The sequence below is a fragment of the Pristiophorus japonicus genome, chromosome 23 (genome assembly GCF_044704955.1).
Source record: "Pristiophorus japonicus isolate sPriJap1 chromosome 23, sPriJap1.hap1, whole genome shotgun sequence".
NCBI classification, from domain to species: Eukaryota; Metazoa; Chordata; class Chondrichthyes; family Pristiophoridae; genus Pristiophorus; species Pristiophorus japonicus.
Genome location: NC_091999.1, coordinates 55473922 through 55492552, shown reverse-complemented (window position 1 = coordinate 55492552; position 18631 = coordinate 55473922). Strand labels below are relative to the sequence as shown.

General features: G+C 43.7%; 13 non-coding genes across 13 annotated transcripts; all 13 read right to left on the bottom strand.

Moving 5' to 3' along the window:
- Nucleotides 1-2209: 2209 nt before the first annotated feature.
- trnad-guc (transfer RNA aspartic acid (anticodon GUC)) lies at nucleotides 2210-2281 on the bottom strand. Its single transcript has one exon. It is a non-coding gene; the product is annotated as a tRNA-Asp (tRNA).
- Nucleotides 2282-4164: 1883 nt separating this feature from the next.
- trnad-guc (transfer RNA aspartic acid (anticodon GUC)) lies at nucleotides 4165-4236 on the bottom strand. Its single transcript has one exon. It is a non-coding gene; the product is annotated as a tRNA-Asp (tRNA).
- Nucleotides 4237-5820: 1584 nt separating this feature from the next.
- On the bottom strand, nucleotides 5821-5901 carry trnas-aga (transfer RNA serine (anticodon AGA)). The gene has a single exon. It is a non-coding gene; the product is annotated as a tRNA-Ser (tRNA).
- A 219-nt stretch (nucleotides 5902-6120) lies between these two features.
- On the bottom strand, nucleotides 6121-6192 carry trnad-guc (transfer RNA aspartic acid (anticodon GUC)). The gene has a single exon. It is a non-coding gene; the product is annotated as a tRNA-Asp (tRNA).
- Nucleotides 6193-7767: 1575 nt separating this feature from the next.
- trnas-aga (transfer RNA serine (anticodon AGA)) lies at nucleotides 7768-7848 on the bottom strand. The gene has a single exon. It is a non-coding gene; the product is annotated as a tRNA-Ser (tRNA).
- A 1875-nt stretch (nucleotides 7849-9723) lies between these two features.
- Nucleotides 9724-9804, bottom strand: trnas-aga (transfer RNA serine (anticodon AGA)). The gene has a single exon. It is a non-coding gene; the product is annotated as a tRNA-Ser (tRNA).
- A 219-nt stretch (nucleotides 9805-10023) lies between these two features.
- trnad-guc (transfer RNA aspartic acid (anticodon GUC)) lies at nucleotides 10024-10095 on the bottom strand. Its single transcript has one exon. It is a non-coding gene; the product is annotated as a tRNA-Asp (tRNA).
- Nucleotides 10096-11670: 1575 nt separating this feature from the next.
- On the bottom strand, nucleotides 11671-11751 carry trnas-aga (transfer RNA serine (anticodon AGA)). Its single transcript has one exon. It is a non-coding gene; the product is annotated as a tRNA-Ser (tRNA).
- A 219-nt stretch (nucleotides 11752-11970) lies between these two features.
- Nucleotides 11971-12042, bottom strand: trnad-guc (transfer RNA aspartic acid (anticodon GUC)). Its single transcript has one exon. It is a non-coding gene; the product is annotated as a tRNA-Asp (tRNA).
- A 1582-nt stretch (nucleotides 12043-13624) lies between these two features.
- On the bottom strand, nucleotides 13625-13705 carry trnas-aga (transfer RNA serine (anticodon AGA)). The gene has a single exon. It is a non-coding gene; the product is annotated as a tRNA-Ser (tRNA).
- Nucleotides 13706-13924: 219 nt separating this feature from the next.
- trnad-guc (transfer RNA aspartic acid (anticodon GUC)) lies at nucleotides 13925-13996 on the bottom strand. Its single transcript has one exon. It is a non-coding gene; the product is annotated as a tRNA-Asp (tRNA).
- A 1582-nt stretch (nucleotides 13997-15578) lies between these two features.
- Nucleotides 15579-15659, bottom strand: trnas-aga (transfer RNA serine (anticodon AGA)). Its single transcript has one exon. It is a non-coding gene; the product is annotated as a tRNA-Ser (tRNA).
- A 219-nt stretch (nucleotides 15660-15878) lies between these two features.
- On the bottom strand, nucleotides 15879-15950 carry trnad-guc (transfer RNA aspartic acid (anticodon GUC)). The gene has a single exon. It is a non-coding gene; the product is annotated as a tRNA-Asp (tRNA).
- Between the last annotated feature and the right edge of the window lie 2681 nt (nucleotides 15951-18631).

Here is an 18631-nt window from a genome sequence, read left to right as displayed (position 1 = left end):
TGTGTCGCTTCCTTTTTAAACTTGACTCAGAAAAAACTCAGTCATCCATCTCTGTGTTGCAGACGGCTTACTCAGTCATCCATCTCTGTGTTGCAGACGGCCAAAGACTCCTGAAAAATTCTCCGTTTGCTAAAAATCTGGACGAGGCAATCTCATCCACCTGTATTTTTACAGTTCCATATTACTCTGGAACTTTTTAACATGCATCTCTTCCAAGAAACAGAAGTAAAATTCGACATTTAGAAACAACTGCCTCCCCGTCGGGGAATTGTACCCCGGTCTCCCGCGTGACAGGCGGGGATACTCACCACTATACTAACGTGGAACTGACGTGTACCAATTCTGTCAGAGCAGTAATCGAGTCACTGTGAACAGAACTGGACACCAGGAGAAGTCGATAGACACATTGAGAGACAGAGACAAACCGACAAACAGGGAGAGACAGACAGCGAGATAGAGACAACGAGAGACAGAAAGTGTGAGACTGAGAAGGAGAGGAAGACTGAGTGAGAAAAAGACTCAAATATATACATATACAGAGATGTGTGTGAGTGATCTATTCAGAGAGAGAGGGAAAGAGTGAGAGAAAGACAACGATAAAGACAGTGACAAGGAGAGAGACAGATAGAGAGAGAGCGATATAGACTAAAACAGAAAATGATGGAAATACTTCTCAGCTTACAGGCAGAGACTAACAGAGACAGGCAAAGACATGGACAGACCGAAATGATGGGAAAGAGAGAGCCAGTCAGACAAAGAGTCTGAGAGAATCCCATTGGAACAGACGTGGCACCGTGAGAAAGAGACAGATTGAGAGACAGAGACAAACAGAGAAACAGGGACAGACAGAGTGAGTCAGACTGAGAGAGACAAAGATTCAAACATACAAAACTCTCTGAAGAGAGAGAGAGAGAGGCAGAAACCGAGCGACACAGATACATTTCACAATTTCATTTCATTATCGGTTCAGAGTGTCACATTGTTACAGAAAATTGCTGATTCAACCGATGAAAATCCGGTCTCACTGATCAGAATGGGAGGATATCCGTGTTAAATTAAAGAGATACCAGGAGTGGGGGACAAACGCACGCGGGACAAACCCATTGAGATTTAAGGCCAACGCCTAAACCACTCGGCTATTCTGGTCCTGTGAGAACCTGGATTCTGTCTCTGTGAGAATCTGGCCTTCAACCCCAACCCCACATACAAACAGATGCACATCGACTTTCAGTGAGCATTTACGAACATTTTTAGTAATATTGACACGGGGGCAACTCTCCTGTTCTTTTTCGAATAATGCAATGGGAACTTTCATATCCACCCGAGGGTGCAGACGGAGCTTCAATTTAACATTTCATCCGATAGACAACAGCTTCAACATTGCAAAATTCCCCAAGTGCTGCACTTGAGTGTTAGCCAAGATGATATGCTCAAGTCTCAGAAGTGCGACTTGAACAGACAAACTCCCGATTCAGTCGAGAATGCGGCCAATGAACCAAAGCCGATACAAAAGTTCACAACCGTATTATTTTCCCCAAGTCGTTTTTATAAGTTCCTGGACATATCAAATTCATGGTGATGATTTCCAGTGACAGTTGCACATACACAGAGACATATAAATAGATAGACAGACACAGAGACCCACACACACATATCCAGAAATTTGCACGCACCAACGGGCATGCACAGATGCCTCAGACATCTCGAGGAATAGACAGGCTGAATCACTGTGGCAACTTTGACTGATGATTGCGATTTTTGAAACGGATGTATCGTGAATATTGCAGATTAATAAAAATGAGAAAAAAATGTCAAAGTTGAAAGGTGTGGGACGTTATTCCATCCATCTCAGGATCAGTTTGGCAGAGAACCGGTTAAATTGTGAAATGGAATGAAAAATGCTGAGAATCGTAGTCGGAAGGATTCGAACCTGCTCGGGATAACCCAATGGATTTCTATTCCATCGCCTTAACCACTCGGCCACGACTACTATGTCGCTGCCTTTTTAAACTTTACTCAGAAAAAACTCAGTCATCCATCTCTGTGTGGCAGACGGCCAAAGACTCCTGAAAAATTCTCCGTTTGCTAAAAATCTGGACGAGGCAATCTCATCCACCTGTATTTTTACAGTTCCATCTTACTCTGGAACTTTTTAATATGCATCTCTTCCAAGAAACAGAAGTAAAATTCGACATCTTGAAACAACTGCTTCCCCGTCGGGGAATTGAACCCCGGTCTCCAGCGTGACAGGCGGGGATACTCACCACTATACTAACGAGGAACTGACGGGTACCAGTTCTGTCAGAGCAGGAATCGAGTCATTGTGAACAGAACTGGACACCAGGAGAAGTCGACAGACACATTGAGAGACAGAGACAAATCGACAAACAGGGAGAGACAGACAGCGAGATAGAGACAACGAGAGACAGAAAGTGTGAGACTGAGAAGGAGAGGCAGACTGAGTGAGAAAAAGACTCAAATATATACATATACAGAGATGTGTGTGTGTGATCTATTAAGAGAGAGAGGGAAAGAGTGAGAGAAAGACAATGATAAAGACAGTGACAAGGAGAGAGACAGATAGAGAGAGAGCGATAGAGACTAAAACAGAAAATGATGGAAATACTTCTCAGCTTACAGGCAGGGACTAACAGAGACAGGCAAAGACATGGACAGACCGAAATGATGGGAAAGAGAGAGCCAGTCAGACAAAGAGTCTGAGAGAATCCCATTGGAACAGACGTGGCACCGTGAGAAAGAGACAGATTGAGAGACAGAGACAAACAGAGAAACAGGGACAGGCAGAGTGAGTCAGACTGAGAGAGACAAAGACTCAAACATACAAAACTCTCTGAAGAGAGAGAGAGAGAGGCAGAAACCGAGCGACACAGATACATTTCACAATTTCATTTCATTATCGGTTCAGAGTGTCACATTGTTACAGAAAATTGCTGATTCAACCGATGAAAATCCGGTCTCACTGATCAGAATGGGAGGATATCCGTGTTAAATTAAAGAGATACCAGGAGTGGGGGACAAACGCACGCGGGACAAACCCATTGAGTTTTAAGGCCAACGCCTTAACCACTCGGCTATTCTGGTCCTGTGAGAACCTGGATTCTGTCTCTGTGAGAATCTGGGCTTCAACCCCAACCCCACATACAAACACATGCACATCGACTTTCAGTGAGCATTTACGAACATTTTTAGTAATATTGACACGGGGGCAACTCTCCTGTTCTTTTTCGAATAATGCACTGTGATCTTTCATATCCACCCGAGGGTGCAGACGGAGCTTCAATTTAACATTTCATCCGATAGTCAACAGCTTCAACATTGCAAAATTCCCCAAGTGCTGCACTTGAGTGTTAGCCAAGATGATATGCTCAAGTCTCAGAAGTGCGACTTGAACAGACAAACTCCCGATTCAGTCGAGAATGCGGCCACTGAACCAAAGCCGATACAAAAGTTCACAACCGTATTATTTTCCCCAAGACGTTTTTATAAGTTCCAGGACATATCAAATTCATGGTGATGATTTCCAGTGACAGTTGCACATACACAGAGACATATAAATAGATAGACAGACACAGAGACCCACACACACATATCCAGAAATTTGCACGCACCAACGGGCATGCACAGATGCCTCAGACATCTCGAGGAATAGACAGGCTGAATCACTGTGGCAACTTTGACTGATGATTGCGATTTTTGAAACGGATGTATCGTGAATATTGCAGATTAATAAAAATGAGAAAAAAATGTCAAAGTTGAAAGGTGTGGGACGTTATTCCATCCTTCTCAGGATCAGTTTGGCAGAGAACCGGTTAAATTGTGAAATGGAATGAAAAATGCTGAGAATCGTCATCGGCAGGATTCGAACTGCGCGGGATAACCCAATGGATTTCTAGTCCATCGCCTTAACCACTCGGCCACGACTACTGCGTCGCTGCCTTTTTAAACTTTACTCAGAAAAAACTCAGTCATCCATCTCTGTGTTGCAGACGGCCAAAGACTCCTGAAAAATTCTCCGTTTGCTAAAAATCTGGACTAGGCAATCTCATCCACCTGTATTTTTACAGTTCCATATTGCTCTGGATCTTTTTAACATGCATCTCTTCCAAGAAACAGAAGTAAAATTCGACATTTTGAAACAACTGCCTCCCCATCGGGGAATTGAACCCCGGTCTCCCGCGTGACAGGCGGGGATACTCACCACTATACTAACGAGGAACTGACGTGTACCAATTCTGTCAGAGCAGTAATGGAGTCACAATGAACAGAACTGGACACCAGGAGAAGTCGATAGACACATTGAGAGACAGAGACAAATCGACAAACAGGGAGAGACAGACAGCGAGATAGAGACAACGAGAGACAGAAAGTGTGAGACTGTGAAGGAGAGGCAGACTGAGTGAGAAAAAGACTCAAATATATACATATACAGAGATGTGTGTGTGTGATCTATTCAGAGAGAGAGGGAAAGAGTGAGAGAAAGACAATGATAAAGACAGTGACAAGGAGAGAGACAGATAGAGAGAGAGCGATAGAGACTAAAACAGAAAATGATGGAAATACTTCTCAGCTTACAGGCAGGGACTAACAGAGACAGGCAAAGACATGGACAGACCGAAATGATGGGAAAGAGAGAGCCAGTCACACAAAGAGTCTGAGAGAATCCCATTGGAACAGACGTGGCACCGTGAGAAAGAGACAGATTGAGAGACAGAGACAAACAGAGAAACAGGGACAGACAGAGTGAGTCAGCCTGAAAGAGACAAAGACTCAAACATACAAAACTCTCTGAAGAGAGAGAGAGAGAGGCAGAAACCGAGCGACACAGATACATTTCACTATTTCATTTCATTATCGGTTCAGAGTGTCACATTGTTACAGAAAATTGCTGATTCAACCGATGAAAATCCGGTCTCACTGATCAGAATGGGAGGATATCCGTGTTAAATTAAAGAGATACCAGGAGTGGGGGACAAACGCACGCGGGACAAACCCATTGAGTTTTAAGGCCAACGCCTTAACCACTCGGCTATTCTGGTCCTGTGAGAACCTGGATTCTGTCTCTGTGAGAATCTGGGCTTCAACCCCAACCCCACATACAAACACATGCACATCGGCTTTCAGTGAGCATTTACGAACATTTTTAGTAATATTGACACGGGGGCAACTCTCCTATTCTTTTTCGAATAATGCACTGGGAACTTTCATATCCACCCGAGGGTGCAGACGGAGCTTCAATTTAACATTTCATCCGAAAGTCAACAGCTTCAACATTGCAAAATTCCCCAAGTGCTGCACTTGAGTGTTAGCCAAGATGATATGCTCAAGTCTCAGAAGTGCGACTTGAACAGACAAACTCCCGATTCAGTCGAGAATGCGGCCACTGAACCAAAGCCGATACAAAAGTTCACAACCGTATTATTTTCCCCAAGTCGTTTTTATACGTTCCAGGACATATCAAATTCATGGTGATGATTTCCAGTGACAGTTGCACATACACAGAGACATATAAATAGATATACAGACACAGAGACCCACACACACATATCCAGAAATTTGCACGCACCAACGACAATGCACAGATGCCTCAGACATCTCGAGGAATAGACAGGCTGAATCACTGTCGCAACTTTGACTGATGATTGCGATTTTTGAAACGGATGTATCATGAATATTGCAGATTAATAAAAATGAGAAAAAAATGTCAAAGTTGAAAGGTGTGGGACGTTATTCCATCCATCTCAGGATCAGTTTGGCAGAGAACCGGTTAAATTGTGAAATGGAATGAAAAATGCTGAGAATCGTAGTCGGCAGGATTCGAACCTGCGCGGGATAACCCAATGGATTTCTATTCCATCGCCTTAACCACTCGGCCACGACTACTGTGTCGCTGCCTTTTTAAACTTTACTCAGAAAAAACTCAGTCATCCATCTCTGTGTAGCAGACGGCCAAAGACTCCTGAAAAATTCTCCGTTTGCTAAAAATCTGGACGAGGCAATCTCATCCACCTGTATTTTTACAGTTCCATATTACTCTGGAACTTTTTAACATGCATCTCTTCCAAGAAACAGAAGTAAAATTCGACATTTTGAAACAACTGCCTCCCCGTCGGGGAATTGAACCCCGGTCTCCCGCGTGACAGGCGGGGATACTCACCACTATACTAACGAGGAACTGACGTGCATCAATTCTGTCAGAGCAGTAATCGAGTCACTGTGAACAGAACTGGACACCAGGAGAAGTCGATAGACACATTGAGAGACAGAGACAAACCTACAAACAGGGAGTGACAGACAGCGAGATAGAGACAACGAGAGACAAAAAGTATGAGACTGAGAAGGAGAGGAAGACTGAGTGAGAAAAAGACTCAAATAAATACATATACAGAGATGTGTGTGAGTGATCTATTCAGAGAGAGAGGGAAAGAGTGAGAGAAAGACAACGATAAAGACAGTGACAAGGAGAGAGACAGATAGAGAGAGAGCGATAGAGACTAAAACAGAAAATGATGGAAATACTTCTCAGCTTACAGGCAGGGACTAACAGAGACAGGCAAAGACATGGACAGACCGAAATGATGGGAAAGAGAGAGCCAGTCAGACAAAAGTCTGAGAGAATCCCATTGGAACAGACGTGGCACCGTGAGAAAGAGACAGATTGAGAGACAGAGACAAACAGAGAAACAGGGACAGACAGAGTGAGTCAGACTGAGAGAGACAAAGACTCAAACATACAAAACTCTCTGAAGAGAGAGGCAGAAACCGAGCGACACAGATACATTTCACAATTTCATTTCATTATCGGTTCAGAGTGTCACATTGTTACAGAAAATTGCTGATTCAACCGATGAAAATCCGGTCTCACTGATCAGAATGGGAGGATATCCGTGTTAAATTAAAGAGATACCAGGAGTGGGGGACAAACGCACGCGGGACAAACCCATTGAGTTTTAAGGCCAACGCCTTAACCACTCGGCTATTCTGGTCCTGTGAGAACCTGGATTCTGTCTCTGTGAGAATCTGGGCTTCAACCCCAACCCCACATACAAACACATGCACATCGGCTTTCAGTGAGCATTTACGAACATTTTTAGTAATATTGACACGGGGGCAACTCTCCTATTCTTTTTCGAATAATGCACTGGGAACTTTCATATCCACCCGAGGGTGCAGACGGAGCTTCAATTTAACATTTCATCCGAAAGTCAACAGCTTCAACATTGCAAAATTCCCCAAGTGCTGCACTTGAGTGTTAGCCAAGATGATATGCTCAAGTCTCAGAAGTGCGACTTGAACAGACAAACTCCCGATTCAGTCGAGAATGCGGCCACTGAACCAAAGCCGATACAAAAGTTCACAACCGTATTATTTTCCCCAAGTCGTTTTTATAAGTTCCAGGACATATCAAATTCATGGTGATGATTTCCAGTGACAGTTGCACATACACAGAGACATATAAATAGATAGACAGACACAGAGACCCACACACACATATCCAGAAATTTGCACGCACCAACGACAATGCACAGATGCCTCAGATATCTCGAGGATTGGACAGGCTGAATCACTGTCGCAACTTTGACTGATGATTGCGATTTTTGAAACGGATGTATCCTGAATATTGCAGATTAATAAAAATGAGAAAAAAATGTCAAAGTTGAAAGGTGTGGGACGTTATTCCATCCATCTCAGGATCAGTTTGGCAGAGAACCGGTTAAATTGTGAAATGGAATGAAAAATGCTGAGAATCGTAGTCGGCAGGATTCGAACCTGCGCGGGATAACCCAATGGATTTCTAGTCCATCGCCTTAACCACTCGGCCACGACTACTGCGTCGCTTCCTTTTTAAACTTTACTCAGAAAAAACTCAGTCATCCATCTCTGTGTTGCAGACGGCCAAAGACTCCTGAAAAATTCTCCGTTTGCTAAAAATCTGGACGAGGCAATCTCATCCACCTGTATTTTTACAGTTCCATATTACTCTGGAACTTTTTAACATGCATCTCTTCCAAGAAACAGAAGTAAAATTCGACATTTTGAAACAACTGCCTCCCCGTCGGGGAATTGAAGCCCGATCTCCCACATGACAGGCGGGGATACTCACCACTATACTAACGAGGAACTGACGTGTACCAATTCTGTCAGAGCAGTAATCGAGTCACTGTGAACAGAACTGGACAGCAGGAGAAGTCGATAGACACATTGAGAGACAGAGACAAATCGACAAACAAGGAGAGACAGACAGCGAGATAGAGACAAGGAGAGACAGAAAGTGTGAGACTGAGAAGGAGAGGAAGACTGAGTGAGAAAAAGACTCAAATAAATACATATACAGAGATGTGTGTGAGTGATCTATTCAGAGAGAGAGGGAAAGAGTGAGAGAAAGACAATGATAAAGACAGTGACAAGGAGAGAGACAGATAGAGAGAGAGCGATAGAGACTAAAACAGAAAATGATGGAAATACTTCTCAGCTTACAGGCAGGGACTAACAGAGACAGGCAAAGTCATGGACAGACCGAAATGATGGGAAAGAGAGAGCCAGTCAGACAAAGAGTCTGAGAGAATCCCATTGGAACAGACGTGGCACCGTGAGAAAGAGACAGATTGAGAGACAGAGACAAACAGAGAAACAGGGACAGACAGAGTGAGTCAGCCTGAGAGAGACAAAGACTCAAACATACAAAACTCTCTGAAGAGAGAGAGAGAGAGGCAGAAACCGAGCGACACAGATACATTTCACAATTTCATTTCATTATCGGTTCAGAGTGTCACATTGTTACAGAAAATTGCTGAATCAACCGATGAAAATCCGGTCTCACTGATCAGAATGGGAGGATATCCGTGTTAAATTAAAGAGATACCAGGAGTGGGGGACAAACGCACGCGGGACAAACCCATTGAGTTTTAAGGCCAACGCCTTAACCACTCGGCTATTCTGGTCCTGTGAGAACCTGGATTCTGTCTCTGTGAGAATCTGGGCTTCAACCCCAACCCCACATACAAACACATGCACATCGGCTTTCAGTGAGCATTTACGAACATTTTTAGTAATATTGACACGGGGGCAACTCTCCTATTCTTTTCAGCATAATGCTCTGGGACCTTTCATATCCACCCGAGGGTGCAGACGGAGCTTCAATTTAACATTTCATCCGAAAGTCAACAGCTTCAACATTGCAAAATTCCACAAGTGCTGCACTTGAGTGTTAGCCAAGATGATATGCTCAAGTCTCAGAAGTGCGACTTGAACAGACAAACTCCCGATTCAGTCGAGAATGCGGCCACTGAACCAAAGCCGATACAAAAGTTCACAACCGTATTATTTTCCCCAAGTCGTTTTTATACGTTCCAGGACATATCAAATTCATGGTGATGATTTCCAGTGACAGTTGCACATACACAGAGACATATAAATAGATATACAGACACAGAGACCCACACACACATATCCAGAAATTTGCACGCACCAACGACAATGCACAGATGCCTCAGACATCTCGAGGAATAGACAGGCTGAATCACTGTCGCAACTATGACTGATGATTGCGATTTTTGAAACGGATGTATCATGAATATTGCAGATTAATAAAAATGAGAAAAAAATGTCAAAGTTGAAAGGTGTGGGACGTTATTCCATCCATCTCAGGATCAGTTTGGCAGAGAACCGGTTAAATTGTGAAATGGAATGAAAAATGCTGAGAATCGTAGTCGGCAGGATTCGAACCTGCGTGGGATAACCCAATGGATTTCTATTCCATCGCCTTAACCACTCGGCCACGACTACTGTGTCGCTGCCTTTTTAAACTTTACTCAGAAAAAACTCAGTCATCCATCTCTGTGTAGCAGACGGCCAAAGACTCCTGAAAAATTCTCCATTTGCTAAAAATCTGGACGAGGCAATCTCATCCACCTGTATTTTTACAGTTCCATATTACTCTGGAACTTTTTAACATGCATCTCTTCCAAGAAACAGAAGTAAAATTCGACATTTTGAAACAACTGCCTCCCCGTCGGGGAATTGAACCCCGGTCTCCCGCGTGACAGGCGGGGATACTCACCACTATACTAACGAGGAACTGACGTGCATCAATTCTGTCAGAGCAGTAATCGAGTCACTGTGAACAGAACTGGACACCAGGAGAAGTCGATAGACACATTGAGAGACAGAGACAAACCTACAAACAGGGAGTGACAGACAGCGAGATAGAGACAACGAGAGACAGAAAGTGTGAGACTGAGAAGGAGAGGAAGACTGAGTGAGAAAAAGACTCAAATAAATACATATACAGTGATGTGTGTGAGTGATCTATTCAGAGAGAGAGGGAAAGAGTGAGAGAAAGACAACGATAAAGACAGTGACAAGGAGAGAGACAGATAGAGAGAGAGCGATAGAGACTAAAACAGAAAATGATGGAAATACTTCTCAGCTTACAGGCAGGGACTAACAGAGACAGGCAAAGACATGGACAGACCGAAATGATGGGAAAGAGAGAGCCAGTCAGACAAAAGTCTGAGAGAATCCCATTGGAACAGACGTGGCACCGTGAGAAAGAGACAGATTGAGAGACAGAGACAAACAGAGAAACAGGGACAGACAGAGTGAGTCAGACTGAGAGAGACAAAGACTCAAACATATAAAACTCTCTGAAGAGAGAGGCAGAAACCGAGCGACACAGATACATTTCACAATTTCATTTCATTATCGGTTCAGAGTGTCACATTGTTACAGAAAATTGCTGATTCAACCGATGAAAATCCGGTCTCACTGATCAGAATGGGAGGATATCCGTGTTAAATTAAAGAGATACCAGGAGTGGGGGACAAACGCACGCGGGACAAACCCATTGAGTTTCAAGGCCAACGCCTTAACCACTCGGCTATTCTGGTCCTGTGAGAACCTGGATTCTGTCTCTGTGAGAATCTGGGCTTCAACCCCAACCCCACATACAAACACATGCACATCGGCTTTCAGTGAACATTTACGAACATTTTTAGTAATATTGACACGGGGGCAACTCTCCTATTCTTTTTCGAATAATGCACTGGGAACTTTCATATCCACCCGAGGGTGCAGACGGAGCTTCAATTTAACATTTCATCCGAAAGTCAACAGCTTCAACATTGCAAAATTCCCCAAGTGCTGCACTTGAGTGTTAGCCAAGATGATATGCTCAAGTCTCAGAAGTGCGACTTGAACAGACAAACTCCCGATTCAGTCGAGAATGCGGCGACTGAACCAAAGCCGATACAAAAGTTCACAACCGTATTATTTTCCCCAAGTCGTTTTTATAAGTTCCAGGACATATCAAATTCATGGTGATGATTTCCAGTGACAGTTGCACATACACAGAGACATATAAATAGATAGACAGACACAGAGACCCACACACACATATCCAGAAATTTGCACGCACCAACGACAATGCACAGATGCCTCAGATATCTCGAGGATTGGACAGGCTGAATCACTGTCGCAACTTTGACTGATGATTGCGATTTTTGAAACGGATGTATCCTGAATATTGCAGATTAATAAAAATGAGAAAAAAATGTCAAAGTTGAAAGGTGTGGGACGTTATTCCATCCATCTCAGGATCAGTTTGGCAGAGAACTGGTTAAATTGTGAAATGGAATGAAAAATGCTGAGAATCGTAGTCGGCAGGATTCGAACCTGCGCGGGATAACCCAATGGATTTCTAGTCCATCGCCTTAACCACTCGGCCACGACTACTGTGTCGCTGCCTTTTTAAACTTTACTCAGAAAAAACTCAGTCATCCATCTCTGTGTAGCAGACGGCCAAAGACTCCTGAAAAATTCTCCGTTTGCTAAAAATCTGGACGAGGCAATCTCATCCACCTGTATTTTTACAGTTCCATATTACTCTGGAACTTTTTAACATGCATCTCTTCCAAGAAACAGAAGTAAAATTCGACATCTTGAAACAACTGCCTCCCCGTCGGGGAATTGAACCCCGGTCTCCCGCGTGACAGGCAGGGATACTCACCACTATACTAACGAGGAACTGACGGGTACCAATTCTGTCAGAGCAGTACTCGAGTCACTGTGAACAGAACTGGACACTAGGAGAAGTCGATAGACACATTGAGAGACAGAGACAAACCGACAAACAGGGAGAGACAGACAGCGAGATAGCGACAACGAGAGACAGAAAGTGTGAGACTGAGAAGGAGAGGCAGACTGAGTGAGAAAAAGACTCAAATATATACATATACAGAGATGTGTGTGTGTGATCTATTAAGAGAGAGAGGGAAAGAGTGAGAGAAAGACAATGATAAAGACAGTGACAAGGAGAGAGACAGATAGAGAGAGAGCGATAGAGACTAAAACAGAAAATGATGGAAATACTTCTCAGCTTACAGGCAGGGACTAACAGAGACAGGCAAAGACATGGACAGACCGAAATGATGGGAAAGAGAGAGCCAGTCAGACAAAGAGTCTGAGAGAATCCCATTGGAACAGACGTGGCACCGTGAGAAAGAGACAGATTGAGAGACAGAGACAAACAGAGAAACAGGGACAGACAGAGTGAGTCAGACTGAGAGAGACAAAGACTCAAACATACAAAACTCTCTGAAGAGAGAGAGAGAGGCACAAACCGAGCGACACAGATACATTTCACAATTTCATTTCATTATCGGTTCAGAGTGTCACATTGTTACAGAAAATTGCTGATTCAATCGATGAAAATCCGGTCTCACTGATCAGAATGGGAGGATATCCGTGTTAAATTAAAGAGATACCAGGAGTGGGGGACAAACGCACGCGGGACAAACCCATTGAGTTTTAAGGCCAACGCCTTAACCACTCGGCTATTCTGGTCCTGTGAGAACCTGGATTCTGTCTCTGTGAGAATCTGGGCTTCAACCCCAACCCCACATACAAACACATGCACATCGGCTTTCAGTGAGCATTTACGAACATTTTTAGTAATATTGACACGGGGGCAACTCTCCTATTCTTTTTCGAATAATGCACTGGGAACTTTCATATCCACCCGAGGGTGCAGACGGAGCTTCAATTTAACATTTCATCCGAAAGTCAACAGCTTCAACATTGCAAAATTCCCCAAGTGCTGCACTTGAGTGTTAGCCAAGATGATATGCTCAAGTCTCAGAAGTGCGACTTGAACAGACAAACTCCCGATTCAGTCGAGAATGCGGCCACTGAACCAAAGCCGATACAAAAGTTCACAACCGTATTATTTTCCCCAAGTCGTTTTTATAAGTCCCAGGACATATCAAATTCATGGTGATGATTTCCAGTGACAGTTGCACATACACAGAGACATATAAATAGATAGACAGACACAGAGACCCACACACACATATCCAGAAATTTGCACGCACCAACGACAATGCACAGATGCCTCAGACATCTCGAGGAATAGACAGGCTGAATCACTGTCGCAACTTTGACTGATGATTGCGATTTTTGAAACGGATGTATCGTGAATATTGCAGATTAATAAAAATGAGAAAAAAATGTCAAAGTTGAAAGGTGTGGGACGTTATTCCATCCATCTCAGAATCAGTTTGGCAGAGAACCGGTTAAATTGTGAAATGGAATGAAAAATGCTGAGAATCGTAGTCGGCAGGATTCGAACCTGCGCGGGATAACCCAATGGATTTCTAGTCCATCGCCTTAACCACTCGGCCACGACTACTGTGTCGCTGCCTTTTTAAACTTTACTCAGAAAAAACTCACTCATCCATCTCTGTGTAGCAGACGGCCAAAGACTCCTGAAAAATTCTCCGTTTGCTAAAAATCTGGACGAGGCAATCTCATCCACCTGTATTTTTACAGTTCCATCTCACTCTGGAACTTTTTAAGATGCATCTCTTCCAAGAAACAGAAGTAAAATTCGACATCTTGAAACAACTGCCTCCCCGTCGGGGAATTGAACCCCGGTCTCCCGCGTGACAGGCAGGGATACTCACCACTATACTAACGAGGAACTGACGGGTACCAATTCTGTCAGAGCAGTACTCGAGTCACTGTGAACAGAACTGGACACTAGGAGAAGTCGATAGACACATTGAGAGACAGAGACAAACCGACAAACAGGGAGAGACAGACAGCGAGATAGAGACAACGAGAGACAGAAAGTGTGAGACTGAGAAGGAGAGGCAGACTGAGTGAGAAAAAGACTCAAATATATACATATACAGAGATGTGTGTGTGTGATCTATTAAGAGAGAGAGGGAAAGAGTGAGAGAAAGACAATGATAAAGACAGTGACAAGGAGAGAGACAGATAGAGAGAGAGCGATAGAGACTAAAACAGAAAATGATGGAAATACTTCTCAGCTTACAGGCAGGGACTAACAGAGACAGGCAAAGACATGGACAGACCGAAATGATGGGAAAGAGAGAGCCAGTCAGACAAAGAGTCTGAGAGAATCCCATTGGAACAGACGTGGCACCGTGAGAAAGAGACAGATTGAGAGACAGAGACAAACAGAGAAACAGGGACAGACAGAGTGAGTCAGACTGAGAGAGACAAAGACTCAAACATACAAAACTCTCTGAAGAGAGAGAGAGAGGCACAAACCGAGCGACACAGATACATTTCACAATTTCATTTCATTATCGGTTCAGAGTGTCACATTGTTACAGAAAATTGCTGATTCAATCGATGAAAATCCGGTCTCACTGATCAGAATGGGAGGATATCCGTGTTAAATTAAAGAGATACCAGGAGTGGGGGACAAACGCACGCGGGACAAACCCATTGAGTTTTAAGGCCAACGCCTTAACCACTCGGCTATTCTGGTCCTGTGAGAACCTGGATTCTGTCTCTGTGAGAATCTGGGCTTCAACCCCAACCCCACATACAAACACATGCACATCGGCTTTCAGTGAGCATTTACGAACATTTTTAGTAATATTGACACGGGGGCAACTCTCCTATTCTTTTTCGAATAATGCACTGGGAACTTTCATATCCACCCGAGGGTGCAGACGGAGCTTCAATTTAACATTTCATCCGAAAGTCAACAGCTTCAACATTGCAAAATTCCCCAAGTGCTGCACTTGAGTGTTAGCCAAGATGATATGCTCAAGTCTCAGAAGTGCGACTTGAACAGACAAACTCCCGATTCAGTCGAGAATGCGGCCACTGAACCAAAGCCGATACAAAAGTTCACAACCGTATTATTTTCCCCAAGTCGTTTTTATAAGTCCCAGGACATATCAAATTCATGGTGATGATTTCCAGTGACAGTTGCACATACACAGAGACATATAAATAGATAGACAGACACAGAGACCCACACACACATATCCAGAAATTTGCACGCACCAACGACAATGCACAGATGCCTCAGACATCTCGAGGAATAGACAGGCTGAATCACTGTCGCAACTTTGACTGATGATTGCGATTTTTGAAACGGATGTATCGTGAATATTGCAGATTAATAAAAATGAGAAAAAAATGTCAAAGTTGAAAGGTGTGGGACGTTATTCCATCCATCTCAGAATCAGTTTGGCAGAGAACCGGTTAAATTGTGAAATGGAATGAAAAATGCTGAGAATCGTAGTCGGCAGGATTCGAACCTGCGCGGGATAACCCAATGGATTTCTAGTCCATCGCCTTAACCACTCGGCCACGACTACTGTGTCGCTGCCTTTTTAAACTTTACTCAGAAAAAACTCACTCATCCATCTCTGTGTAGCAGACGGCCAAAGACTCCTGAAAAATTCTCCGTTTGCTAAAAATCTGGACGAGGCAATCTCATCCACCTGTATTTTTACAGTTCCATCTCACTCTGGAACTTTTTAAGATGCATCTCTTCCAAGAAACAGAAGTAAAATTCGACATCTTGAAACAACTGCCTCCCCGTCGGGGAATTGAACCCCGGTCTCCCGCGTGACAGACGGGGATACTCACCACTACACTAACGAGGAACTGACGTATACCAAATCTGTCAGAGCAGGAATCGAGTCATTGTGAACAGAACTGGACACCAGGAGAAGTCGACAGACACATTGAGAGACAGAGACAAATCGACAAACAGGGAGAGACAGACAGCGAGATAGAGACAACGAGAGACAGAAAGTGTGAGACTGAGAAGGAGAGGCAGACTGAGTGAGAAAAAGACTCAAATATATACATATACAGAGATGTGTGTGTGTGATCTATTAAGAGAGAGAGGGAAAGAGTGAGAGAAAGACAATGATAAAGACAGTGACAAGGAGAGAGACAGATAGAGAGAGAGCGATAGAGACTAAAACAGAAAATGTTGGAAATACTTCTCAGCTTACAGGCAGGGACTAACAGAGACAGGCAAAGACATGGACAGACCGAAATGATGGGAAAGAGAGAGCCAGTCAGACAAAGAGTCTGAGAGAATCCCATTGGAACAGACGTGGCACCGTGAGAAAGAGACAGATTGAGAGACAGAGACAAACAGAGAAACAGGGACAGACAGAGTGAGTCAGACTGAGAGAGACAAAGACTCAAACATACAAAACTCTCTGAAGAGAGAGAGAGAGAGGCAGAAACCGAGCGACACAGATACATTTCACAATTTCATTTCATTATCGGTTCAGAGTGTCACATTGTTACAGAAAATTGCTGATTCAACCGATGAAAATCCGGTCTCACTGATCAGAATGGGAGGATATCCGAGTTAAATTAAAGAGATACCAGGAGTGGGGGACAAACGCACGCGGGACAAACCCATTGAGTTTTAAGGCCAACGCCTTAACCACTCGGCTATTCTGGTCCTGTGAGAACCTGGATTCTGTCTCTGTGAGAATCTGGGCTTCAACCCCAACCCCACATACAAACACATGCACATCGGCTTTCAGTGAGCATTTACGAACATTTTTAGTAATATTGACACGGGGGCAACTCTCCTATTCTTTTTCGAATAATGCACTGGGAACTTTCATATCCACCCGAGGGTGCAGACGGAGCTTCAATTTAACATTTCATCCGAAAGTCAACAGCTTCAACATTGCAAAATTCCCCAAGTGCTGCACTTGAGTGTTAGCCAAGATGATATGCTCAAGTCTCAGAAGTGCGACTTGAACAGACAAACTCCCGATTCAGTCGAGAATGCGGCCACTGAACCAAAGCCGATACAAAAGTTCACAACCGTATTATTTTCCCCAAGTCGTTTTTATAAGTTCCAGGACATATCAAATTCATGGTGATGATTTCCAGTGACAGTTGCACATACACAGAGACATATAAATAGATAGACAGACACAGAGACCCACACACACATATCCAGAAATTTGCACGCACCAACGACAATGCACAGATGCCTCAGACATCTCGAGGAATAGACAGGCTGAATCACTGTCGCAACTTTGACTGATGATTGCGATTTTTGAAACGGATGTATCGTGAATATTGCAGATTAATAAAAATGAGAAAAAAATGTCAAAGTTGAAAGGTGTGGGACGTTATTCCATCCATCTCAGGATCAGTTTGGCAGAGAACCGGTTAAATTGTGAAATGGAATGAAAAATGCTGAGAATCGTAGTCGGCAGTATTCTAACCTGCGCGGGATAACCCAATGGATTTCTAGTCCATCGCCTTAACCACTCGGCCACGACTACTGTGTCGCTTCCTTTTTAAACTTTACTCAGAAAAAACTCAGTCATCCATCTCTGTGTTGCAGACGGCTTACTCAGTCATCCATCTCTGTGTTGCAGACGGCCAAAGACTCCTGAAAAATTCTCCGTTTGCTAAAAATCTGGACGAGGCAATCTCTTCCACCTGTATTTTTACAGTTCCATATTACTCTGGAACTTTTTAACATGCATCTCTTCCAAGAAACAGAAGTAAAATTCGACATTTTGAAACAACTGCCTCTCGGTCGGGGAATTGAACCCCGGTCTCCCGCGTGACAGACGGGGATACGCACCACTATACTAACGAGGAACTGACGTATACCAATTCTGTCAGAGCAGTAATCGAGTCACTGTGAACAGAACTGGACACCAGGAGAAGTCGATAGACATGTTGAGAGACAGAGACAAACCGACAAACAGGGAGAGACAGACAGCGAGATAGAGACAACGAGAGACAGAAAGTGTGAGACTGAGAAGGAGAGGAAGACTGAGTGAGAAAAAGACTCAAATATATACATATACAGAGATGTGTGTGAGTGATCTATTCAGAGAGAGAGGGAAAGAGTGAGAGAAAGACAACGATAAAGACAGTGACAAGAAGAGAGACAGATAGAGAGAGAGCGATAGAGACTAAAACAGAAAATGATGGAAATACTTCTCAGCTTACAGGCAGGGACTAACAGAGACAGGCAAAGACATGGACAGACCGAAATGATGGGAAAGAGAGAGCCAGTCAGACAAAGAGTCTGAGAGAATCCCATTGGAACAGACGTGGCACCGTGAGAAAGAGACAGATTGAGAGACAGAGACAAACAGAGAAACAGGGACAGACAGAGTGAGTCAGACTGAGAGAGACAAAGACTCAAACATACAAAACTCTCTGAAGAGAGAGAGAGAGAGGCAGAAACCGAGCGACACAGATACATTTCACAATTTCATTTCATTATCGGTTCAGAGTGTCACATTGTTACAGAAAATTGCTGATTCAACCGATGAAAATC